At 43.8% G+C, this 26,416-nt stretch overlaps 1 protein-coding gene and 1 long non-coding RNA gene across 8 annotated transcripts in view; both read right to left on the bottom strand.

Moving 5' to 3' along the window:
• Positions 1–26,416, bottom strand: part of LOC309389330 (rho GTPase-activating protein 39-like) — a 79,765-nt gene that overhangs the window by 47,885 nt on the left and 5,464 nt on the right. The gene's annotated exons all lie outside the window — the stretch shown is intronic.
• LOC309388584 lies at positions 11,101–12,959 on the bottom strand. The gene is made up of 2 exons (XR_014174813.1): positions 11,310–12,959; positions 11,101–11,211 (listed from the first exon to the last, which is right to left on the bottom strand). It is a non-coding gene; the product is annotated as an uncharacterized lncRNA (long non-coding RNA).

Here is a 26,416-nt window from a genome sequence, read left to right as displayed (position 1 = left end):
GGGGATGTCAGAAGAAGCCTTGTGAGAAGATGCCGCTGCTGATGTGCAGGAAATCTCCCCCCTTCCACCTTCAGATAATCTTGTGGGCTGGCCGGAGAGGTCTTCAATGAACTTTGCTCTGTCTGTGTCCGCAGGCGGCAGCGTCGGCAGCATCTCCTTGCAGGGCTCATTCTTCCATCTCTCTGGTCTGATTCTCAAATATTTTCAAGCAAAACACTACCAAGAGAGGGAAGTATCTCTTCTCCCTCCCTCGCCAAACTTTGCGTGTAGGCGTACTGTTTCACAAAGCTCCTTAATCCGCGGCTGCTGGCTCCCTCACTTCATGTTTTTTATACACATACCGACATACCCACCCTTCCTGGGAATGCCATTTCCCACTCCAAAGATTCTGTTTCCAAGGAAAGAAGAGTGCTGGGGCCGCACTGGACTTTCCCCCCTGCCCTGACTCCTGTCAGCCTCAACTTTGCTCCTGAAACCCTGAGGGCCACTTCTCTGCTTGAGCTCAGCCGAAGGGGGGGGGGCTGAGGGCAAGGGCAAGATGAAGCTGATTGCTTCCCCTTTGCTTCCTCTCCCAAAAGCAGTCTCGGGCACATCCACTTTTGCAGCAGGAGACTCAAGCGGGCCTTCTGAAGGGTACTGTAGCAGCAGCTATCCACAATTTTTTTACCCTTATTTTGTCCCGATCCACGTGGCTCACTAGGCCACGTGGGTCAAGATGAAATAATGATAAAAAATTGTGGAAAGCTGCTGCTACAGTACACTTCGGAAGGCAGGTGCAAGGCGTGTTGAGTGTATCACTTGGCCTCCTGCTGCTTTTGTGGCCACAATCGATGGCAAAAGCAGTCGCACTTGCTGGAGGCCATGGCCTGAACAGCACCCGCAAATCAGCTGTTTTTTGAATGGTAGCCGGATCGGCTCAACTGATCCAATTAAGGAGCTGAGAAGTGTTGAGGTGACCGGGCAAGAGAAAAGCTTCCTCCTGTACTTGCCACGGCACCTTTTCATCAGGGCTTATTTTCAGGGGTGGGCGTATATTTACACCCACCTAAAAAACCAGGCCTGGCCTTATTAGCAGGACATGTCATATTTTCGGGGAAACACGGTATCTATTCACATTTTTCCTGGCAAATATTTTAGTACCATGAAATATGTAAAAGAATAGCTATACTTTTCATTCCCTTTCTATGCTTTTGTGGTGCTTTCCTTGTACAGTAGGGTTGCATGACTGATTAAATTCCTCTTATTCTTTCATACCTTCTTTTAAAACTCAAAGGATTAAAAATAGTGTTTTAAAAATACTTTTGTGACCTCTAAACTGCTTTTGAAAACTCCCTCAATAGGTGCCATTACTGTTTTGCATTACAGCTGAGATTATTTTTAAATCTGTTTTTCATTAGAAAACATATTTTAATATGTTACATATGTTATAGTATATGTTATTTTTATATATGCTAATTTATAATATATCCTTTTTATTTTTTTAAATAACTATGATCTTTTTCACTTTTGAATTGAATTCTTGGATAGACAAAAGACTTAACTTAAATCTTTATAACAATTTTCTAAAGCAGGGGTGTCAAACTGGGGGCCTGTGGGCTGGATGCATCATGCACAGGCCATGCCCATCCTGGCTCTGCAAAGGCAAAAAAGTCACAATATGTGACGTGATGCAATCTAGTTTGACACCCGTGTTCTAAAGTAAAGAAATAATTCAGAAGATTGCCTTTAAGTTGGAAACCAGTAAATATTAGTTCTATGGTTTCAGGGTTCCAGTAACCTTATATACCTCTCACAGTTATGGATACATTCATATATTCCTTGACTTATGATCACAATAGGGCCCACAAAATTTGTTGTGAAACATGGCTAATGTTAATTGAATCACCTTGGTCATTAAGCGAAACATCATATGTTCATGATATGTGATGTTCTCTGCTGGCTTCCCCATTGACTTTGCCTGTCAGAATCCCATTGGGAATATCATAAATGGTGATCACATGGCTGCGGGACACTGTCTGTCATAAATGTGTGAAAGTTGCCAAGTACCTGAATCAAGACCACATAATTGTGGGGACACTACAACTGTTGTGAGTAGTACGGAGTTAGTTTTTTCAGCGCCTTCATAACTTTGAACAGTGACAAACAAATAGTTGCAAGTTGAAGACTACCTACAAACATTTTTTTGTAGTAACTACCAAATTCTCTATGGTTTATTATAAAGACCTAAAACAAGTTAAAATCAAAATGAAATCCGTTCACACTTAGAAGTCTGCTCAAGATGATGTGCTATTAATCCATTTACACCTTATTAAATTTCTTGTGTCTATACATTTTAATGGGATGAAATGGTGCACCAAAGGGCAAAAACTTTTCAACCAAGGTAACTCAAATAGGCTGACTTAACAGAATGCATTTAAAATCCAGGTCCCATGACTCTGATGGAATTGAAATTTAGCCAATTTTATAAAATATTTTATGATATAAAAATTATCACAAAGGATTTTATGACATAATACAAAATGTTATAAAATATTTCCTGTGGTCAACTCCTGATGTTTGACTGTGCAAAAGGGATTACTTTCAAGGCAGCTACATCTCTGAATATCTCCATGAATATTAAAGAACTTTCAAAGTACATTAGAAGTTCTGTCCTTATTGTCAGCATTGAAGAATCTGGTAAGGAAATCTCTGAAATGATGACTCAATGGGTCAAGGGTTGCCTATAATACAATAATCATATTGCAGAGATACTGCAGCTAAAGAAGTGAGAGTGAGTTTATGATTCCTTTAGAAAAATCCATAATACTGCAATAAAATAGAATACAATGTGATCTTTTAGAAACAGGATCAATATACCCACTTGTGAAAGTCAGCAAGCTTTCAATTTCAGAGTCTGAAATTCAAGCTCCTTACGTTTCCAGTGACTTTTAGTTTCTGATAGTTTGCAGACATCAACATCTTCAAAAGTCGCTTATTTTTTCTGATGGAGACTTGTACAGATAAAATTCTTTTTGGTTGTCAAACATCACTTTTGCAAAGTTATTTCCTCCTAAGACATGCTGTTTCTTAGCTTTTCTAGCACATCTTCTCTGCTTCCCTACATGTTAAACTGGGTTTTGAAAAAGATACATGCATCATAAACTGCAGTGTTAGTTAGCCTGATCAAGCTGGCTACAATATTTCAGCTGAAAGCCTTGTTTGTATTGAGTGATAAATCAAAGGAATGTTGCTTAGACTACTCAAACAAAATTAATGTTAATGTTAAGAAAGGATCAGTATTTCATCTTCAAATAACCATAACAAATTTCACATGTAAAAGCGCACTAAATGATAAATTACTGATTGTCAAAACTGCGCTCTCAACTCCAAGAGATTTCAAGTAATCTGAAAAGAAGGCTCCATATTCTTATCTCTCAAAAGGTTATCCTAAGGTATGTAGTTGTGTCCCCTAGATATATGAGATGGTTGAGATTTATTTATAATGCCAACACAGTTTCTTTTTCAACGTTTGTATTAATTACACAACTTTACTAGGTATTTTGGTCAAGTCCTAGAGGAAAACTGCCTATTTCTACTACCAATCATATTGTCTGTCTGTGTTTCGAGCCAGATGTGGGAAAAGGTATAATTTGAAACAGTAAAAGCAAGCAATTATATATGTACATCTCCATACTTATCCTCCATTTTGTCAGGAAAATTATAGAGAAACTAATGTAAATATAACTACACAGAATGGTCATTGCTTGTGTAAACATTGAACGAAAATATAGAAGAGTTTATTTAGTAAGACATGCATTTTCTTGCTTTGCAAAAATGTAGACCAATATTAACTACGTAGCATCTTCCAGTGTCTCTTACAGCAAACTGTTCTGGACATAATTCTTATGTGCAGTTGGTTTTTATTCAATTAAAGAAAAATCATATCAAAGAAAATATGAAAAAGAATCCATTATCAATGCCCAAAGTGAGGCAAATATATCCTAATCCCTAATGTTAATATATTTGCGCCTCACATAGAGGAAACATACTCAGAACAAATGTTGTCTTGAAGCTGTGAGTTAATGTGTAATATTATTCATATAAAAGTATGTGTCTTTAAATAATTGATGCAAGATGGCCCACTCAAAAATAAGCTGAGATTCACCTCAACATTTTCAAAGTATGTAATAATATTCTGTAATATTGATTAATATTGATTCCAAAATGGAGTTGATAGTTGATACTAAAAGGCAGAAACTATCCATTACTTTGATATCTTCCTTATGGCTAGCTCCTGTTCCTTTTTTAATATTTCATCTGAGCCCTGTTTTTTCACTCTGTTTCTTGACTTTAATTATCCAAACTTGGAGATTATCAATATTCTCAGAATCTCAAAATGTATTTTGTATAGATACCATTCTTAGTATAAGTCTACTGTACTAAGAGAATGTTGAGAGAAAAAAGGATCTACATTGAAAGAATTCATGAGAATAAGCAGCTATTAGTAGATGGGTTTATATAGGGAAATTTAATTTCTAAACAAATAAAATCTCAACCATTCACTAGCTTTCACAAAAGGAGAAAAGCTTCATAAGCAATGGCCCACGGAAGATCACATTTTTCTGCCAGGCCCTAAAGAATATGGCTGAGTCCTCCTTCAACTGAAATGGGAGAGCTTGCTTAGCATGTTTTAAAATTTGTTTGGAGGCAAGCCAGTGTCAGCACTAAATGAAAAGATAAGTGAGCTGTAGCGTGATTGAAGCAGAGGAAGTTTCTCCAGAACTCTTTCCCAAAATACTAAACAGGGTCAAGAGTACTATGTCCTCCTCTTCTTCTCACCCTTCCTGAACTTCAGTAAAGTGAACAGATTCTAAATATTATAACTTGTAAAATGAATCATATCCTTATATTGAAGACAAAGCTTCAGCCAATTTTTTAAATAACATTTAGAAGTTTCTAATCAAGGTCACTGCCCACTGGATTTGAACAAGTTGTTTCTTCCATATGATTGGCATCTCCTTTCCAGTGTTAAGTATGATGGACTGACTGTATTAATGGCTGCTGCTTTGTAATTTTAGTCCAGCCGTTTGGAAACTATTCTAAAAAGTTATATACATAAATTCAGAAAGTATTCAGGTGACTTGGCATTGGGCCCTGTCACTCATCTTGCAAATTGCAATGTGAATAAGATCGTAAGAAACACAACTGAATTTTATAAATAGATTCTTTTTGCTGAACAAGCTGCTTGTGTAATGAAACTATCCATGTCTTGGCACAGCTGCAAACTATTTAGACCATTATAGTTCAGGTTACACATTTCAGTGTGTATTCTGCACAAGACTGAAGGCAAATACAAGGCCCATCTGCTATCTCAATTAGGAATGAGAATTAGGTATCTATAGAAATAAACAAGTATTTGTGAGGATGACATAGAGTAAATATCTTTTAGCATAGGAAGAAATACTGTAACTCTTAATTTTCTTTGATGCAATCTAACTCTGTTGTGAAAATTGATTAATAAAAACTGGTTGAAAGATAATTAATTTAAAAAGAAGACAAAAACAATAGTACTCTGTTCTGCAATGTTAATGCAAGACAAAACCCAATGGGAAAATCTGCAGCCACCTTATGAAAAAAATCAGCTCAGATATATTGTTGATTTAAGAATTTTGTAGGAATGAAGGCAAACCATAGCCATAGCATAGGTCTTTAAATATGGACTTTACTCAGCTCTGTGGTGCTTCAGAATTAAAGGGAATAATGTGGTTTGGACATGCAAACAGGTATTACATGTGCATGCACAATTCTTTAGTAAACTTATCTTGTTCTGGGATCATATTGCACCTTTGAAGGGCATCCATCCCAGCAACAGACACAGTTGCTTAAAGGAGTTGCCAACAAGGATTATATGATCAAAGCACCATTTTTTCTTCAGTTTCAAAAGGTCGCAGCTTTCTAATCTTTATCGCATTTAGAACTTTCACTGATTTATCTAGCCAAGAATTAAGCAAATGCAGCATAATCATGAGCAATTGTTAATATTAGCCGAACAGAATAACCTACTGTATTTTTTGGAGTATAAGATGCACCGGAGTATAAGATGCACCAAGGTTTTGAAGAGGCAAATTAAAAAGTTTTTGCACTCTGCAAGCCTCGCAAAAATGGGCCCATTTCTTTTTTTTAAAAAAAGGGAATGGAGAGCCTTTAGGAGGCCTATAGAGTGCTCCGGGGGCTGGGGGGGGCAAAAATGGCCCATTTTTTGCTCATTTCTGCCCTTCTACGTTTCTGTCTATGTATTTGTTTATGGTTTTAACATGACTGTACACCGCCCTGAGTCCTGCCAAGGAAAGGGTGCGGTCTAGAAATAAAATTTATTATTATTATTATTATTATTATTATTATTATTATTATTATTATTATTATTATTATTATTATTATTATTATTATTATTCTCAGCCCCCAGGAGCTCTCTGAAAGCCTCCCTAAGGCTATCCATGCCCCCTTTTTGGGGTGAAGGGGGTGGGGCTTCAGTGTATAGACGCACCCAGATTTTCAGCCTCTTTTTTGAGGGAAAAAGGTGTGTCTTATACTCTGAAAAATATGGTATGTGAGCCATCTCCAATTTGGTAATCTTTAAATATAGTGGGATTACAATTCCCAGAATTTCCAACTAGTATGTTCTGCCCTGAATATTTCTGGAGAATATGGAATTGGGCAACATCTATCATTTTATCAGAGAATAATCTATTTGTGATTATAAGAAACAGATAGTGTCACTGCATCCTCTCTGACTGAATTATACAAAGGATTGTCTGCAGGGCTAAGGTGATAGAGAACAATTTCACTATTTTGCCTTCTAGTAAAAGTGTTTTATTGTAACAGCCATTTTAAGAAACTTCATAAAATGAGGTCAGGATTCAACATTAATCAGCCATAACTCTGTTTAGCTTCCAAACCAAAACTCAACCAGGTACTGCCAGATATAAAAATTATATTAGATTTAATTATGTTGTTTGTGCCCTGGATATTCTTATTGGGTCTGTACCTAATTTTTTTCTGGAATTCCCGACTCCTAGTACATAAAGCAACAATAATTAAAGGGATGTTGGTCTTAATTGATACGTTCCTTCTCAGGGTGCCAAGGGAGAATCCAAATATGGGTTGACTTCTGTCTTTATGCCCAGAGATGGAGTTGAAAGTGTTAGCCACGCCTCCTCTGCTATTCCGAGCCCCCGTTTTTCGACGAAGGTGTAGCCGTCCTGTAGATGTAGTTTTGGTAGTAATGTCAGTTTCCTCTAGACTCTGGACCTGAAGGTCACCAGGGTGAGTTTGGATTCTCCCTTGGCACCCTGAGAAGGAACGTATCAGGTAAGACCAACGTCTCTTCTCCAGTGTGCCAACGGGAGAATCCAAAGGAACAGCTGTTCACTTGGGTCCTGCAGAACCATGGAGGTTTCTATTGGAGTGTCTGCCACTCACATGTGGGCCGTTATTTTGGCCTTGAAAAAGAGTTATTTTAAATAAGGTGGAAAGAAAGAGACCTATGAATGCAGGCTGGTGAGGGATCAGTTGCTCATTGTCTGAAAACTCCTGATCCCCTGGGTCTTCATCCCACATGAGTGAATCTTCGCTGCATAGGAATGGGAGTGAGGAAGGAGGCCTCTGCAATATCAGATTTGCAGGAATTTGATTATGCATGCTACGTAGTCTAGAGGATTCCAGTGGTAGGGAATAAGAGTAACCTCTCTGCTGCACCCCTGCTGCTATCTCCTGAGAGATGGCCTTCAGAAATAAGTTTTTTATGTGCTGAGATAGGACAGATATGTGATCCTCCCTCGGGTGGAGTCCCGCCACTCTATGGGTGAATGTAGCCTCTGGAACCGAACCTGTGATAGTGGAAGCTGGCTCCATTCCTGCTCTTGCAAGGCAGGAAAAAGGAGAAATCTCTTCCTCATAGCAGGCTGTTTGAAATGGATGCAGCTCAGTGGCGCTATCTAATGACCAATTTTGCTGCCTTGTCTTGATAACCTGAGGAGACAGCTCAGGCTGCAGAGAGTGGAAAATGGAGACTCCTGTTGAGAGGCTCTTAGAGGCTTGTCTTTCTCTACCTGCTTTTGGGCTTTGGAGAATTGCTTCTCCAGTGCCTTTTGGCACCTTCTGGCGTCCTTGTCCATGGCTGTGAAAGCCCTTTGGGACATAAGACCTTTTGCCCTGATCCTCTCTGTAGCTACCTTAGTGTCTGACCTGGCCTCCCTACAGGGAGTCTCCTCCGACAGTTGCAGGGGTTCCATGCTTCCCCCTATCAGATTCTGATCCACCATTTTGAATACAGGCAGGATCAATTAAGACCGGCCAATGCTGCTGTCAGACCTGTCCGGCATCTAGTTAGGGAGAGTGCCTGGGCTCAGCTGGGTGTTGCCTCAAATGCCGCTGTCCAATGGTCCAAGAAGCTATAGGGTGGTGGAGGCCATGTCGGGCAGACCAAGGGAAGCCAACACACACACTGTGGCTATAAACACTGAACATGCGAGAGGGCCAGTTAAGCCAGCGTGTCGTTTGCCCTGTCAGGTTTTTTTCAGTTAAGCTGCAATCTGGAGTGTGTTTTGGAGACCAGACATTCACTCTGAAGCCGCACTGGAGGATTTGGAAGGTAGCGGCTGTGCTGGCAGACCAGCACACACTCCTGCAGCTAGTACCTTTTGGTGATAACAGCAATTAGCCTTATGGAGTATTCCCCGACTGGTGAAGGTAGTGACTCTGAAGACGTAAAGCTGATTAAGTCCAGGGTGGTGACAATCGTGTTGGCCCTCCCCTACTCACCCACCGGCCCTGGAACACATGGCTGCAGTGGCGAGATCACCCTTCAGTCAGCTGGACCTCCCCAGCACTCTTCGGCCTTACCACAGCAGCAGTGTGATCAGAAGTGCAGATCAACCGATGAAATAACTAACCAGAAGGGCAGCTGGAGTGGATGCTCTCTCTAGAAGATAAGGCCAATGGTGAGAGGGGGGGCTACAGGCGGGGCTGAATCCCAGCATTCCGCGGGCCGGATACTTTGCATTGGCAGGCCATATCTGGCTCGCAGGGGATAGTTTGAGGATTGGTGCTTTAAAAATTCATCAACCTTTCTTATCCCTTATATGATGTAGGGAAGGTTGATAAATTCTCTTTGTAACTTCCAGTGAAATAAATTCATCACAAATTTATCAAAAAAGAAATACTTTTTGCTCGCATAGTAGTCTTATCAGAATTTCTTTAAGTATGATCATATCTGCGTTATTAATCTTCAATCTGGTAATGAAATGGTGCTGCAAAATTTTATATCTATTTTTTTCCTGACTGCACAAGTTTATTCCTTGGTACATTTCTTAATTTTCCAAACTGCAAGTTGATTCTATAGATTTTGTCTATTTCTGCCTTCATGTTATCTTCATCCCATTCCAAAAAATTGACACTTTTCTAATGTCTTCTTCAGGGTCTTCTAGAACTGTTCTAAACCTCAGGCAGAATTCTTTTTTGTCAATTCTAGTAATGCCAATTTAAGTCATTTTCCAACTCTGTTTATTATTTCTGTTTTACTTTTCATTAAATTGTTTAATATTACCAGGAAAGTCTAATCTATTTAATTAATTAATCCCAAGTAATGCCAAAAGCATTTTTACTAAAATATTTGTCTTTCAAATTTATACTGTCCCCTTTATCCATTTATAATTTTTTAATGTAATTCAGAAAGAAGTCTTATTCACCCAGAGGCTATTTTCTTTGCCCCACTGTTTTCAAAGACCTCTTTTCAACTGTAAACTCATTGTATCCAAAAGCATTTTAAAAAGTGAGGGCTTGATTGAATTTAATGTCCTTTAAAAGGCTGTGGATTATGAGTGTGTTTTCCCATGTCCTCTAGGTGCTCTACTCACAAGAACACTGCAAGACTTCACAAGAAGCAACTATCTGGGCAGTGGGTGATGTCTCAATCTCTCTTCTATTTGGAAAGACTTATTGTCAGTAGTGGCCACCATTCACTACTGCAACCATCTCTGCTGAGATATCTGGTCTACCACAAAATCTCACTCTGAAGCCCTCAATGATGCCCTCAATCCTCTGGGGCCAACCAACTGTAGTCTAAATTGTGCACAAATTCTTGTATGCTTTGGAAACTTTATGAGGTCTTCCAAAGTACCATGGGAAGATCATCTGGGTACAGGATGTGTACAGTGTAGGGTGTGTGTGAAACAGCTGGGCACTGTAGAGCTGGGAGCTAGCCTAAGTGTGGGACTTGAGGCAGCACTCCTCAGCAGCAGCACTGGAACTGAAATAGATTCCTGGGAGAAGTGGTGGCTGATGGAGACTACTGAAGGTCTTGGGCTTCTTCTTCAGCCCCAGCACTGGCCCCACCAAAGACTGCTACCTGTGCAGGGTGGCCAGAGGACAGAGATGGAAGGGAGATAGTTGTGGGGGGAGTTGAAACACCCTTACTGTTGTAAGTGGGGGCTGCTAAGCAACCAAATTTTGATAATGTGATAAATGGCTGTATCTTTGTGGACCAGACATAAGCCAGTCATTCAGGATCATGAAAACTTCAAACTGTTGCTGAACTAATGGTCATTCAGTGAGAATTACTTATAAATAATGTGTTCATTTCATGGTATACCCCATTTATATTTTGCCAGCAACCTTTATTCGTTCCTCTGGGGAAAAATAATCTATAGAAAGATTTGATTAAGAAGTACAAATCTCAAGATGTATGCATGTTCTAGAATGCTTAATTACTATTAGAGTTTGGGAGATTTTGGTTTTGACAGCAGCAGAAATACTCACTATCTTTCCTTCTGTTAAAGAACACAGTTGTTCTGAGTTGACATGCAAGTACAAACAATTCTTTTTTCCAGATTTCAAAATACTAGTTTCAGTTTTGAGGCTAGCTTCATAATTAGTTTCATCTTTTCCTTTCTATTTACATAATGTTAGCTTTTTTTAAACAAGACTTTTTATACTTCAGCATGATGGTTGACTTTGTATCACAAGCAAAGGGAATACCAAAAGCAAAGATTCATATACTTTTGCTGTACAGAAAAATGTAGCTTTGGATAACTTTTCTCAATAAATAAATGAACAGATATACCATTTTTGACTTATTTAATTGGATTCTTTAATGTTTCTAGGACTTCTGTGGAGAGCAGATCATATTTTAAAACATATTTTTTGGAAATATTGAAAATTCAAAGGGTTCACAAACTTTTAAGCACCACCGTACATACATAGCCTTCACAGATTATCCAATTATCTTGCAATATTCACACTGCTCATGAATTCACTTTTAAATACAAAACAACTAGCAGATTTTACTAAAATATAAATATAAACCAACCTCTTAAATAGACTATTTTATATAACATTGTGTTGACATTGTCCAAAAAGGGCATTGGTACATACTTGATACGCCTCTTCTCATAGTGGAGGACAGGTATCCAGGATAGGTTGACCTTGTCCTCTCTTGATTGGACTGAGTCAGATAAGCTCTTTTAGCCACGCCTTGGTCACCAGGCTCCACCCAGTTATCGGTGAAGAACACTATCTGACTCGCTGTGTCATCCACTCTAGACTTTATTTTAGTTTCAAACCTTTATTTATTACCTCAAAGGAACAGTTCAACAAGCAACATAATAATTTCGCAACATACCCAGATCAGGGAGGAGCTGGATACTCCTTCCCCACTATGAGAAAAGACGTATCAGGTAAGTACCAATGCCCTTTCTTCATAGTTAGAGGACGAGTATCCAGGATGGGATGTACCAAAGCCTTCATGTCCCTAGGGAGGGTTACACATTTGAGTATATGCCCAAACGCATATCTGGTGAGGCGTGTCCCCGATCCTGTGAACAGCCTGCAACATCCTACATCCGAATGAGGCTTTGCAGAAGCAAAGGAGTCCAACTTGTAATTCCTCACGAATGGTGATGGGGAAGACCCTGTAGCTGCCCCACAGATCTCAGATAGTGAGGCCTGCATGGCCCAGGCCACTGAAATGGCCGTGCTTCTTGTAGAATGCGCTGTGATAGAGCTCAGTGTTTGCAAACCCCGTGCCTGATAGGCAGAAGCAATACAGGTTCTTAACCACCTGCCTATCATGGTGGAAGTCACCTTGTTCCCCAGAGACCCTGGCTGGAAGGAAAGAAATAGGGCTTCCGACTTCCTGTTTGGCCTGGTTCTTCTGAGGTAAATCCTCAGAGGTAAATCCTCACGTCCAAGGTGTGCCACTTCCTCTCTAATGGTTGAGAAGGGTCCGGGCAGAAATTGGGCAATATCAGCTCCTGCGAGCGACGGAAGCAAGAACACACCTTGGGTATAAAGGAGGGGTCCAACCTTAGCACTACCCTGTCCTGGTGGAACACGCAGAGATTTTCCCTGATAGACAGAGCCTGCACTTCGGATATCCTCCTGACAGAGGTGATGGCCACCAAAAAGGCCACCTTAAGTGTCAGGCACTTCAGAGAGACAGTACGTAATGGTTCGAATGGAGGGCCTGTCAGAGCGTCCAACACCTTGTGTAAGTCCCAGGAAGGGTACCTGTGCACCGTGGGCGGTTTAAGATTGGTGGCCCCCTTGAGGAATCGCCTGACCATCAGATGGTGAGTCAATGTCTGAGATCTACCGCACAGGAGTACTGATGAAATGGCCGAGACCTGTCTCCTAATCGTGTAGGAAGCCAACCCTCTGTCCAGCTCTGCCTGAAGGAAGTCCAGAACTTGTGCAACAGTGGCCTGGACCGGATCGTGACCCCTAGAGATGCACCATGTTGAAAAAGCCCGCCCTGTAGCGCCGTAATGCACTCCGTGGAGGGTCAGCCTGGATAGTCTGTATAACCCTGGGGGAGAAATGATCTTCCCTCAGGATGCTCCGCTAAAGCGCCAAGCGGTCAACTGGAGCCACCGGGTGTTCCAGCAACACCTCACTGAGGGAGATCCTCTCCTGGGGGATCCTCCAGGGCCTGTCCACTGAGAGGTATTGGAGATCAGCAAACCAAGGCCTTCGGAGCCAGTGTGGGGCAATCAGTACCACCTCCGCCCCCTCCCGCAATATTTTTTGTATGACCCTGGGGATCAGGAGTAAGGGTGGATAGGCATAGAGGAGCCCCCGGGGCCAAGGGCCGCGGAGAGCATCTACCCCCTCCACCCTCCCCGTGTCCGGTACCTGGAGTAAAACCTCGGGAGCTGGGCGTTGAGAGGGGTGGCAAATAGGTCGACCTCCGGGCATCTGAAGCGCTCTGCCAGCTCCTCGAAGATTGCTGGCTGCAGCTTCCACTCCAAATTGTCCGCCTCAGTCCGGCTGAGCCAGTCGACTCTGATATTATCCACCCCTGCCAAATGTTCTGTCCTCAGCGAATGCTGTCTAAGATCATAGGCTATCTGAGACGCTGCTTGTGCCTACTGTTTGGAGTGATTGGTAATGGCGCCTTCCTTGCTGTTAAAGGACAGAAGGCTGAGTCAATCCTGAGCCAGTGAGATTTGAACTGCCAAACTGCAGCTAGCAGTCAGCTGAAGTAGCCTGCAGTACTGCACTCTAACCCCTGTGCCACCTCGGCTCTAGTTGCCAAGGCTATTCTGCTGGTTAGGTTTGTCAAACTGACTCTCAAGTTTTGGAATTCCTAAAGGTCTTTACCCAAACCCAGAACCTGCCTTGGACCTGGCGGGTTCTTGGTACCTTCTATAGGGGTTGAGCCCTTCCCAAATAATTCATAAACAATAGTAACCAATCCACAAGAGCATAACCATCTCTTCAGCTGAACTACAACTGCCTTTTGGCCCTTTGGCTGCCCAAAGGCTTTGCACACACAAGGTAAGCTGATGTTGGGATGGTTGGGGCGTCTTTATTGCCCCTTGTTGTCAGGACAACTTATCATTAAAGTTCAAAGAATTTGGGAGGTCGGGTCTGGGCTAGCTGACCTCTTTCTCATTCAAGTTTCGTTTCCATGGAGATGTTTCCCCTTTTACAAAAGTGGAAGGCTTTTACAACCACTTAAGGAGTAAGGCTTGGAATCTGCATCAGGTTTCTCTTTCTTTGCTAGGCCACATGTGTTTGGCCTTAACAACAGCAGATCAGATTACATAGGTTGGGAAGGGGTGGGATTATTTTATCATGCGATTCTTGGATCCATTCCCCTGGAGCTCAATTAGATGGAAACAAGGTCGATCTTGCTTTCAAACAAGGAAAGAGAGGAAACATGCTTTTCTAACTTTGCAAGATCTGCTTTCTCAGAGTATCAGAGAACAACAAAACAGGCTTTTTAGAGCAGACTGAATCAGCTAGGTGGTAGATGCTGCATTTCTCATGCAACTCTTGGCTCCCTTTTAACACATTTTCTTAATCACAACAGAGTCCTTCATCTCAGGAGAGATAATCAGCCTTTCTCACTGAAACGGGATGTTCCTCTTTGCTCCAAGAGGGGATGGGGAAATCCCGGCAGCTGATTTCAGTGAGGCTGCAAAAGAGTTTGGGATTTAACTTCAATGTTCCTTTTACTCGAGGGGAGCTCAAAATAACCTCATCTTTACACTGTTCTGCCTCAGGTGGTTGCCCCACCCCCATGCCTGCAGAGGTAGAACAGTGCCGCAGACTCTCCTGTGGCCTCCTGCTGTTAACAGCAGCTCGCTGAGAGCCTTGCCGCCCCTTCCTCCAGCTGCTTTCCTTTCTCTTCTTTAAAGGGAAAGTTTTTCCTTAAATGGAAGACCTTCTTTAAAGGGAAAGCTTCAGCAGCGATCTGAGCCTCGTTGCCCTGTCTGGGCTTCTCCGGCTAGTCAGGCACTCAGAAAAGGATTGAATAGGGCTTCCATAAATCGTGATAGCAAGGTTGCCAGAACACAGGATGACAAAGCCCAAGGTGTCGAAAGGAATCCTCACCTGGAGGATCCTCCCCTCCCCTCCTGCAGCCCTGCCAGGTGAAGAGAAACCTGGTAATTTTTCTTCAGGTTCCAGGCGGGGGGGGGGGGTCTTCCTGCTGCTGGCCTTGTGGCAGATGTGCTCCAAGGCTTGGTGCCTCTGCCTTTCATACTTGGAGCTAGGCTTGGAGGGTTTGGATCCACAGCCTGCCTCTTTAGCCCCCTTGGTGGAGATATGCTTCCTTTTTGGCCTTTGCCTTGCCTCCCCACCCTTGGCTGATGCCTCCGAGATGGTTTCTAACCTTTTTAAGGGCTCCTCAGTGCCTCCGGTGGTTGCTGGCTGCAGGGCTGAGTGCTTGGCTCCTGCCACCCTCCTCTGAGCTGCTGGGGGCCACCATCTTGGACCACGTGGTTTCAAAATGGCTCCCAGCTCAGGCCAGTCCACCTAGCCCTATGACAGTTCCAAATCTTAGTAGAAGGACACCACATCGTCTTAACAGACAACATTGCAGCAAAGGCGCACATCAATCGACAGGGGGGCACACAATACAGAGCGTTGCACACCGAGGCAATGTTGCTGGGATACTGGGTGGAGAAACACCTAAGCTCCATCCGAGCAAAACACATCACTGGCATCGACAACCATCAGGCGGACTGGCTGAGCTGGGAGATGGTAGACAACGGAGAGTGAAATCTGTACAAGGAGCTCTTCCAGAGGATTTGTCAGAGGTTCGGGAGACTGGTGGTGGACCTGTTCGCCACTCCATCCAACGCTCAACTGCCGTGGTTCTTCTCTTGGTTCCCAGCTCGGGGAACGGAGGGGGTCAACGCCCTTCGCTCCAGTTGGCCGGTTGGGCTGCTGTACGCTTCCCCCCCCCTGCCTCTCCTTCCCGGGGTTATCCAGAAGGCAGTCAGAGAGCAGGCAGAAGTAATCCTAGTGGCCCCCTACTGGCCCAGGAGGGCCTGGTCCACAGACCTGCTGAGCTTGTCGGCAGGGAGACCGTGGAGGATTCCCCAAGGGGAGTTGAGATTACTACAGGGGAAGTTGATCCACTCAGATCCACAGTGGCTCCAATTGGCCATGTGGAGATTGAGCGGGAGCACCTAAGAGGCGCCCTCCTGTCCCAGAAAGTGATCAGAACCATTGAGGCTTCCCCGAGACAGTCAGCCAACCGGATTTACGATGTCACCTGGTTGACGTTTGTTTCCTGGTGTCAGGTCGCCCACGTGTCCCCTTCCAGGGCCTTGGTCCCTCAGGTATTGGATTTCCTCCAGGAAGGTCTGGACAAGGGACTGTCCCTAGCTACTGTTAGGAGACAGTTAAGAGGCACTAGCCATGGTGATTCCTGGGGAGGGCCCCACTCTGCTGTCCTGTTTACCTTTAGTTAAGAGGTTCCTCAAGGGGGCGGCCCACCTTCGTCCACCGCCAGTCCATAGGTTTCCTACGTAGCATCTTCCCATGGTGCTACGGGCCCTTACGGCTGAGCCTTTCGAACTGCTCCGGATGGTCAGCCGGAAGCTACTCACTTGTAAGGTTATGTTCCTGGTGGCTATCACCTCGGCTAGGCGAGTATCGGAGCTGGGAGCCCTCTCCTCCAGGGAGGATCTATGCAGGTTTCACAACAACAGGGTAGTGCTTCACCTTGACCCGGCATTCCTGCCCAAGGTGAACACGGTCTTCCACCGTGCCCAGGAGGTGGTTCTCCCAGACTTCTGCCCAGACCTGGTCAGGGAGCGGTAGCACAGATAACACGGCCTAGATGTAAGAAGGGCCTTACGGATCTACTTAAGACAGACGGCAGAGTTCCGGAGGTTTGAGGCTCTGTTTGTATCGTTCCAACCCTCGTTGCTAGGGAAGAGGTTTCCCCATCCACCATTAGTTGGTGGATTTGTCTGGCCATTGCTCTCGCCTATGAGGCGCAAAGCTTGCCATTCCAGCCGGAATCACGGCACACTCCACCTGGAGTGTAGCCACCTTGGCGGCCTGCGCCTCCCAGGCCCCGATAGAAGACATCTGCAGGGCAGCGACATGGACCTCCCTGTCGCTCTTTATCTGACACTACAGGCTGGATGTTTTTGCATCTTCCAACGCGGCGTTCGACCGCAGGGTTCTGCAACAGGTCCTGTTGGATCAGTGGGGGCCCACCCTATGGGACGGTAACTTGGGTATGTCCCATCACTGGACCATCCTACAAACCCACTCTGGAAAATGACAGTTGGTCTTACCTGAACTGTTATTTTAAGAGGTGTTTGCAGGATGGGCCAGTTCCCACTCTATGTTAGATAGACAGTATTGGGGGGGGGGGGGTGGCAGTGTCTCCTTTGTGATTTGTTTTCAGGATCTCGGGAGCACACACTGCATTGAAACTGGAGTCAGAGGAGAGGAGACCAGAGGCGTTGCTTCAGCTTCAACCCAGTCTCGAGGCCAATTGGCTGTGATAATACCATCACTGGCCCATCCTGTAAACACCTCTTAAAATAACAGTTCAGATAAGACCAACTGTCATTCTCCAAAGCACCTGAATGCAGGACAAGAAGAAATGATGGAAACTCATCAGAGAACCAACCTAGAACTAAAAAGAATTTTCCTGACAGAACAATTAATCAGTGGAACAACTTGTTCAGAAGTTGTGAAGGCTCCAACACTGGAAGTTTTAAAGAAGAGATTGGACAACCATTTGTCTGAAATGGTATAGGGTTTCCTGCTTGAGCAGAGGGTTGTACTACAAGACCTCCAAGGTCCCTTCCAACTCTGTTATTCTGTATTCTACCATGCCAAAGGCAACAGTATCAAAGACAGTGATAATTGTAAATAGATATTCTAGCCAAAATGCTACATTCAGTTGAACACAAATAACTAGTAGTATGATTTCTAGTAACTAGGATTTTGCAAGGAGTGTGGTGTCCTTCTCTAAATGCTACAACATACAAATTTACCCCCTCTATGTAACTTGTGCTCTTTCAGCATATGAATAAAAGTAGTCCTTGCTAAAGTTAAGCCCCTATTCCAGTCTATTCATCATCTGACTCCAATTCAAATCTATAAAATATACTTTCCTGTTAAACATTGTATTAAACACTCCAAACAGGCAAAGAATGGGGGACAACCTTCCAGTGACATCACAATGTCGCCAGCAGGTCTTCTGCTATCAAATGAGTAGGCTGAATTGGGACCTCCAGTCCCTCAAGCATTATTCAACTGTGATTAAACTCAATTTATTTTAGGCTCTTCAATACTGTTTGTGCTCTTGGCATAGTGATTCTCCAACCTTTGACCCAATTAGTTCTTTTTTGTAGAAGAGCACAAGGGGTCTGTGTAGTGCTCTCTCCTCCTATTTTTCTCCACAACTCCTCTTTGAATTGATTGGTTTGATAAAGTGGCAGTGATAACGATAATGATACAGATACAAACTGGATGAGAAAATGGTTCATACAGCACACTTGGTTAAAATGTGTCAACTAATTTACAGTTTAATATGTCAAGCAATTCTGATTGTATAGTTTAGTTTGGGTTTCAATTATGCAAATCCAGCAGTTGGGTTCAATTAACTGGGAATTGATCATCTGTTCTGAACGTACCAATAGGTTTTTTTGTTCTCCAGAGTTTCAAGGGGAACTGTCAGGAAAAAAATTACAAATTCACAAATGACATTACAGAATAATAATCTTGGTGTGCAGGAATACTATATTCTATTGCACACAAAGCAGCACTCTTATTTTGGACAGATTCCAAAATGTCTAATATTAAAACAAGTCAGGCCTATATATCTTATGCCTCTGTGAATTTTTTTAAAATTTTCAAATCCATTTGAGATTGATATGTTAAGCTAAGCAGAAAGGCAGGTGTAATTGTGCAATTAAATAAAATAGATAGTCTTGTCTCTTCATCATTATCATCATCTTTTAACGACCCCATAATCTCTTGCAGGGTGGAGTCTGGTCAACTGAATGGAGCTAGCAGAATGTTTAATGACTGAATGCCCTTCCTGTCGCCAATGAGGAATTTTGTTCAGCAGATTTACTCATTGTGCCCAGAGAGAGAAATATCTGCCTCTATCTATGATTGAACTCACAGCCCCCTGATTGTGAGATTATAGCTCCACCTCTAGGCCATCACACCACTCCTTGAGAGTCTTCTCTTTTTACATATTCAAAAATAAACAAACTTGACATCAGCAATTCTTCATTTGAATACATCTTTGTCCAAATCATGTATAAAGTAAAATAAAGAAAAATATTTTTTTTTCTTTTGCATGGAGAATTAATATTTTTGTCAGTGGCTTCTAGACGACTTGGAAGTGATCCATTGATGATATCCACAGTAATGGATTCTACAATTTTAATACATGGGGCTTTTTTCCATCTTAAACATGAACATTCATCCCATATCCATTTTATAGTTCAGACTGCATCACTACCAATGAGCATCATAGCGGACTAGGCATCTTTGAAGCAGTGGAGATATTATGCCTAAGAACAGCAGTCAGAGGGCAAACAGTGAGTGGCTGGTAAAATCTCGGCAGACAAAGGACAGATTGTGAGACACTTTGGACAGCTGCTCCTCATGAGTAACCTGTAGTAATAGAGATTTTTGCATGAGGCCCATGAGTTAAGTGGCTGGAAGTCACAGGATCACATCTAAGTTCATAGGTGTAACAGTCTCAATATACATACAGTTCAGTCATCCTCACTACTTAATTATATTTAGGTTTAGTTATTTCAAAGAGATGCTATTGAATTAAATTAGACAGACTGAATCTTCATGAGAATGGTTTGTGGGTTTTTTTCCCGCTTACTATTAAAAACGCAAGCAATTGGCAGATTTTACAAAACAAAAGATAAATTTAATATGAGTCAAACTGATGATTCATTGCTCTGGAGAGGTAGATAGTGAAGTAGATTGAAATTAGGGAGTGCTATTAGAGATGAAAATATTAAAGGAACAAAAATACAAAATAAAAAAATAGGGGAGGGATAGTTCACTTTTTCCTTTCTCTTGTTTGACTCATTTTTACTTTTGGATCATAATGGCAACTATTAGAAAAACAACAATAATGGAAAGCAGAAGGGGATTGTTAGAGCTTTCTGCAGAGAAATGAATGATTTATTTCAGAATGTATTTGAGAAATTGAGTAATAAGTTAAATCGCTTGTTGAATTTGTGGAGAAGAAAACTCCAAAACAAATGTCTAGAGAACTATAACAGATTACTGACAAAATGGAAATTTCAGAGCGCAAGACACAAATTAGACAGAAAGTTAGAAAGAATATTAGATAACTTTGCTCCATTGGAACGGAGAAAGAAGGAATTTTGTTTAAAACTTAGAACAATCTTTGAAAATTCAGAGATGGGGAGTTGGTCTTACCTGATACGCCTCTTCTCGTATGGTGGAGATAGCACCCAGGAATGGGTTGACCTTGTCTGCTCGCTGATTGGACTGAGTCTGTCAGAGCTGTTAGGACACTCCCGTTGCTAGGGCTTCCCAGCTTTTGGTGAAGTTGAAGAGACAGACCCAACGTGTCTTGCTGTGTAGTACTTCTCTCCCGGATCAATGACCAGTCTTCAGGGAGGGGCTTTATGCTATCTCCACCGTAAGAGAAGAGACGTATCAGGTAAGACCAATGTCCCTTCTCCATCTTGGTGGAGATAGCATTCAGGAGAAGCTGGCTTGTCCTTAAGGGTGGGCCGCCGTCTGGTCTGACGTCCCCCGTTCCGTATGAATACTTTGCAGCACCCGTTGGCCAAATGCTGCTTCGGCGAAGGCAAAACTGTCCAGTTTATAGTTTTTCATGAAGGTAGGAGTGGGCCAAGTGGCCGCTCGACAGACCTCTTCTAAAGATGCTTGCATGGCCCACACCAGAGTCATAGCTGCCCTCCTGGTGGAATGTGCTATGATGCGACCAGGTAACGGCAATGCCTGCAGCTCATAAGCTTTGGCTATGCACGCCCATAACCACCACCCTATCATTGTCAACGTCACTTTCCTGCCTAATGATGATGGCCGGAAGGATAGGAATAGAGACTCTGATTTCCTAAAGGAGGAAGTCCTCTTTATATAAATCCTGAGAGCATTCCTGACGTCCAAGGTGTGCCACTTCTTCTCCAGGGGGTGAGAAGTAGCCAAGCAGAAGTTTGTCAGAAACAGTTCCTGAGCCCAGTAGAACCAGGTGCACACCTTGGGGATGAAGGAGGGATCCAGACATAGTATTACCCTGTCTGGGTGGAAAATACAGAGGTCCTCCCTCATGGAGAGGGCCTGTAATTCCAAAATCCTCCTGGCTGATGTGATTATTGCGAGGAATGCCACCTTAAGAGTGAGGAAACGTAAGGTGGCCTTCCGCAATGGCTCAAAGGGGGATCCAGTGAGTGAGTTTAACAGGTCCCAGGTGGGATACCTGTACACCACCGGTGGTCTCAGTTTGGCTGCTCCCTTTAGAAATCGACACACTGTGGGGTGCTGCGTGAGGGGCTGTAGAGCCCCACATGTCAGCACTGAATCCAGTGCTACGACATGTCTCCTGATAGTGTTTGGTGATAGCTGCTTGTCTAGGCCATCGTGGAGAAAATCCAAGATCTGGGGCACAGCCACCCGTGTGGAAGAGAGACCCTTCCCCTCACACCAACTGCAAAAGGATCGCCAAGTAGAATTATATATGCAGTCCGTGGAGGGCCTAGAAGCCTGGATGGTCTTAATGACCCTGGAGGAGATTGTCCTCCCTCAAGATGCTCCATTCAAGTGTCAGGCGGTCAGATGGAGCCACTGTGATTCTGGATAAACCAGAGCCCCCTGGCTGAGTGAGATCTTGTCCTGAGGAATCCTCCAGGGCAGCTACCGACAGGTTCACCAGGTCGGCAAACCACAGCTGCCTGGGCCAGTGAGGGCCAAGGAGAAGAACCTCATCTCTCTTTGATATTACCTTCCATATCACCATTGGGATAAGGGGAAAAGGAGGGAAGATACATGAGACCTGGAGACAATGAGATTGGACAGCATCGGCCCCCTCTGCCCCTGGAGCTGGGAACCGGGCATAAAAACTCTGCAGTTGCAAATTGTCTGGGGTGGCAAATAGATCTACTATCGGGAGGCCGAAACGGTCCGTGAGTTCCAGAATAGTGACATGTGCAGGTGCCACTCTGCGTGGTCAATTGAGGCTCTGCTGAGCCAGCCCACATGAACGTTTGCCACCCCAGAGATATGCTCTGCCACGAAGGATAGCAGATGCCTTTCTGCCCAGAAACCCAGTTGTCTGGCCTTCTGCATGACAGATCTGGATCGGGTCCCTCCATGATGATTGATGTGGGCTTTGGTGGCTAAGCTGTCCGTCAGAACGAGGATGTGCCTTCCAGAGATGGATTGTTGGAACTGCCATAGGGCCAAATCGGCCGCCCGTAACTCCAACCAGTTGATGCTTCTGTCTCGGTACCTCTGGCCTCACTGCCCTTGGGCCATCTGTGACTGAAGGTAGGCACCCCAGCTGGCATCTGTGGTGACAGTCATTCGCTCAGGTTCCTTGAAGAGACAGCCCTTGGAAATGGCCGGAGACATCCACCAATGGAGAGATTGGATGACTTCCAATGAAACTCGGGCCCTGGCCATCGAGTTGCTCCTGTCTGTCCTTTGAAAAGGCAAAAGAAACCATTGAAGATCCATGGCATGCAGGCGTGCCTAGGGAACCATGGAAATACAGGTCACCATCTTGCCAAGGAGCTGTGAGAGCATGGCAAAGGACACGGTCTGTTCCCTGTTAACTCAGCCTGCCAAGTCTTTGAGGCTGTACTGTCTCTCCTGGGACAGATAGAACCTGCATACTAAGGTATCAATGATTGCTCCCAGATGGAGTAGGCAGTTGGTGGGAGTGAAATGACTCTTCTCTATATTGATAGAGAACCCGTGGTGCTGTAGTGCCTGGATGGTGATTCTCAAGTCCACCGTAACCTGAAGGGCCAAGGAGGACTGGATCAGTATCATCCTGGTAGCAATGGACACGTACGGACATGGCCCGAAGATGCGCTGCCAACGCAGCCAGAATCTTCGTAAACACCCTTGGTACTGAAGATAGACCAAATGGTAGGTCTCTATATTAGTAAGTATAATCTTTATTGTCATTGTACTTAAATACAACGAAATAATGGTGCCCCACATATTGAAACTAGAGATATTGCCGGTGCTGAGGCAATGGAAACTAGAGATATTGCCGGTGCTGAGGAATATGCAAATAGGCCGCAGTAAGATCAATGGATAAGAGGAAGTTGCCGTGCCAAATGCCCCCCAGAATTGTATGGAGACTGCATCTTGAACCAACGATATACCACATGATGATTCAGTCTCTTGAGGTCTAGAATAGCTCACCACCCCATAAGGTCTTTGGAATTACAAACAGGATCGAATAGAACCCTTGCCCGTGTTGCCCCTCTGGGATCAGCTGGATGGCATCAATGTCCAGTGGATGCTGTATCACTGAATTCATAAACTCCCTTTTAGAAGGATCCCTTGACACAGGGCAATGGATGAAGAACCTCAGGGGTGTGAAAAGTAATTCCAGAGGGAGGCCTGACCTCACAGTCTCCCTGACCCAGACAACAGATGTAGTCTCATCTCAGCGGTCGGCAAATAGAACCAGGCAATCCCCAATGGGAGGGTTAGAAGAGCAGCTACTTGGGGCAACAAAAGGGACGACCTCCTACACCCCAAAAGGACCACTAGCCTGTCTACCTTAGTACCGTCTGTCTGAGTATTATCGTTGTTTAGGAAAGAACCCCCACCCCTGTGAGCAAGTAGCCCCGGGCTCTGAGGTTTGGCCCTGAAAGGAAAACCAGTTGAAATACAGGGATGGATGAAAAAGGCCCTTCCTGTTGATGGATGGCAAAATCTTCCTTTTGTCCCTGGACTCAATGAGGAAGGGGTTAAGAATTTCTGCAGAGATGCTCTCCTATGAAAGGTGACGAGCCAGCCACCAATTGTGGCAGGTATCAGCCTGCCATTGCCTTAGTCAGAGCAAGCGCCGGGTCACCACCGTGAAGCCAATGAAGTGAGAAGCAAATTTTGCAGCAAAGAGCATGGCGTCCACCGAGAATTGAATTGCGGCCACCAACTTGTTCAAATCCTATGCGATCTGACATCGGCCACCAGGATTCTCTCTTGCATCTGGCACAGCCAAAGCAAGAGAGCTCTGTTGTAGAATCAGGTGGTCATTGAAATGCAGACCGCCCAAGCTGCTGCCTGATGGGCTCGCTGCAGTGTCTATTCTGCCCTTTTGTTCTCTGGCCTGAGGTTTTCTTCACGCTCTCCAGGCATAGTGGCTGAAGTATGCAGGGATGCCACCGGCACATCCACTTTAGGGATCTGAAGGATTTTAGATAAATCCAGAGCCACATTATAAAATCTGTTGTCCACAGACAATGGATTGATTGCTGTCCCCAGGGAAGACCACTGTCATTGGACTACATTGATCAATAGCTGAGGTGATGGAATGATCCCAGCCTCAGCGGTCGCCTTAGAGAAAACAGTAGTTTTAGGATCAGGATTGCTGGATTCTGCCTGTGTTGAAGTAGAACCCAGCCGAACTGAGTTTCATGCCTTGAACAGCAGTGACCAAAAAAGGCTATGCTGATAGCTATAGTTCTTTTTGTCCTTCCTCTTCCTCAGAGACATGAGACTGGCTTCTGTGAAAAGGAACTGGAGAGTATGGTTCAGGACATTTCGGAAATTCCCCTTGGAAATGGGGATTGGTATCGTGGTGCGGGGCCAAGAAAGAACCTGACCCTACTGAAGCCCTCCTGCATTGTTGGAGCTCCGTAGCAAAGCCCTGCCTTATAACCTCTGATATGATGGCCTGCACATTGCCTTGTACAGGGGCTGGGGACCCCGTCTCAGGGTGAAGGCCAGCTGCTGTAGGAGTAAAGGTGGCCTTTGGAATAGCTCTGGCTGTCCCACTGGCCTGGACAGAAGAGGCCACTAAAATGCGTAAATCAGTCATTGATTCCTAGTGCTGCACTGTTGCTAGGTAAAATGTAGCAGTGGGGAACATCCTGCTCTCTAGCTCCTTCTGGGGAAACATGGTAGTTGCAACATATCTAATGGGCTTGGTTCATTGTCTCAGCCCTTACCTCTGACAGGAAAGATTGTCTGCTTACAGCTCTAGCACAGATTCTCTCCAGAGCTCTCTGCCTCCTACTCTCATCTTTTTGGGCAGCTTTAGAGCTCTTATGGGGCTGCCCAGCTTTTCTGGCTGACTTGGAGCTGCACTTTCTAAAGGACCTTGAGTCTCGTGACTTTTCACATATCGTTTGAATTGGAGGATTCCGATGCCCCGTGCAGCCTTGTGATAGTGGCATGAAGCCTCACTCGTGACCGCTATCCACTCTGATCTTTTAACCTGTAAAAGAGCGCAAAGCTCTTAAAATGGCTGCTGCAGCTTGCCACCGAAGTTGGGGGAATCACTAAGTGGTGCACAACTCCGCTCACCCAACTGAACACTTTTGGGAGACTAGGGAGGCTTGAACTCACTAAATTCAGCTGGCTTGGAGCCTGAAGGATATTCTTTGCCCTCTCTGTTGTTTAAGAGCCTCTGAGGAGGTGCTAAACAGAGTGTGAGACTCTGTGGGCTATCAATATATCTACCTGTCAATTTTCTGCTTGATAGGAGCTCCTCAGGCTTCAGCTGAAGCTCTGCCCCCGAGGGAAAACCAGTGACTCTACCTAGGAAAGGGAGTCAACTACTTACTACTTACTACTTACTACTACTACGTAGCTCAGAGAAGGACTGACACTTCTGTCCTGCTGAGAGACTGAGTCAAAAGCTGGGAAGCCCTAGAAACAGGAGAGTGTCCTAATAGCTCTGACAGACAAAGTCCAATCAGCGAGCAGAGGAGGTCAACCCATTCCTGGATGCTATCTCCACCAAGATGGAGAAGATATTAGAGAAAGGATTACTAAAGCCATATGCATCTATTTGGATTAGAAAGAGGACACTGAAGCAGAAATCAATAAAGCTTATAGAATAAATTCTAGATTGAGCAGAACAAGAAATGAACAAGGAAAAGGAAAAATTGGAGGAAAATTCAAATTGAGGTATCAGATGCAACAGATGAAATATGAATTTGAAATAGATAATATTGAACTAGGTGCTCATATATTTATTTTTCTAAATTTTTGACTTGATTATGGATTCAAATGTTTAACATAAAGTATAATTGGAACATATGTTCCTCAAATGAAAAAAATATTTGAAACAAAACAAGAAATTATTTGCTTACAAGAGACTCATATTAGAAAAAAGGATACAAACTATTTGATTAGCAAAAAAATGAGTGAAAAGGGAATGGAATTGTTTTGAATATTAAATCCCAACCAAAACCAGAACTTGTACTGACTAATAAGGATGCTTTGGTTTGTTGTGGTAGAAGTTAGATTACATTGGATTAAGACAATCGTGTTGGTAATTTATGCTCCAAACAAGGATAAAGTGATGTTGTACAAATGACTTATAGAGAGGCTAATAGGTTTTTCTTATGAAAATTGATGACAGGTGCTAGAAGAGGGGCATCTTCTCACAACTAGAAAG

The sequence above is a fragment of the Natrix helvetica genome, assembly GCF_964273705.1.
Source record: "Natrix helvetica genome assembly, chromosome: 3".
Classification (NCBI taxonomy): Eukaryota; Metazoa; Chordata; class Lepidosauria; order Squamata; family Natricidae; genus Natrix; species Natrix helvetica.
Note: the sequence above shows the minus strand (reverse complement) of the source record. Positions and strands in the feature narration are given on the sequence as shown.